A 988-nucleotide genomic window follows, 5' to 3' on the forward strand; every position below is an offset into this window, starting at 1 on the left:
TGGAAGTACGTAGAGGATAATTTTTTAAAAACAATTTAGGGTGGGGGTTGTTTACTCCCTTACCATGCCCCCACCCACCCACACTCCCCCCCCTTTGCTCATACCTAGCTCTTCAGAAGAAGTAAAAACCAAACCCAAACAAAATAACAACAAAACCCATAAATAAAATCTTGAAGAGTCTAAAGTCTGAATCTTAAAGACTCCAGAGTTCAGGTAATAGTTGTGATTCCTAGTTCTGGCTGGAAGGAAATTGTCTTGGAAGGGGATCTGGTCCTTGATTACATCATAGGGCAGTTCATCAGCAGTGCAGGAACTACTCTGGTTTGTGGTCATGGTCCCTGAGACTGTAGGAGGGCAGGGCAGGGCAGGGCAGCGCAGGGCAGGGCAGGGAGTGGCCGGTGCTGAGCTTCAAGGTGGCCCCAGTTCCCATTTCTGAAGCCGCTATTGCAGTCTTCCTGGCCTTCTAACAGGTAGGGGCTGGTGAGGGCCTTACCTTGCTGCCAAGAGTCCCCTGCATCATCTGACCCCGGCCACACGTGTGTTCAGAAGTGAAGGCTCACAGGGTTTACGTAACATGCTGATCGCTCACTGTCACTGAGCAGCTCGTCATTGCAATAAATATGCATGCTTAGATTAACACCCTGCCTTTGCATTCTCTCCCCGTTTGTGTATTCTATATGCACATACACAGTACATACATACACATGCGCTTTTTTCAAAGGCCAGATGAAATCATCACCGCGTGCAGGCGTGCTGTGTGTGTGGCTGTGGCTGTGGGACTGGCTTCCTGCACGGGGAGTGATAGCTATTCAGAAGTGATAATTGGTGTACTGTATCTTTAAAAGGTTAAAACCCCTTTCAAAAAAGGTCTGGACTCCTAGTGGAAAAGACAAGGGAGGCATGGGTTGGCTCTGGATACAGAAAACAGCTGCTGATTAGATTCTGTGTCTGCCGGCTGAATTTATTCCGTGTTTTTCAGCAGCAGGAA

The sequence above is a fragment of the Tupaia chinensis genome, unplaced genomic scaffold (assembly GCF_000334495.1).
Source record: "Tupaia chinensis unplaced genomic scaffold, TupChi_1.0 Scaffold143758_1, whole genome shotgun sequence".
Taxonomy (NCBI): domain Eukaryota; kingdom Metazoa; phylum Chordata; class Mammalia; order Scandentia; family Tupaiidae; genus Tupaia; species Tupaia belangeri.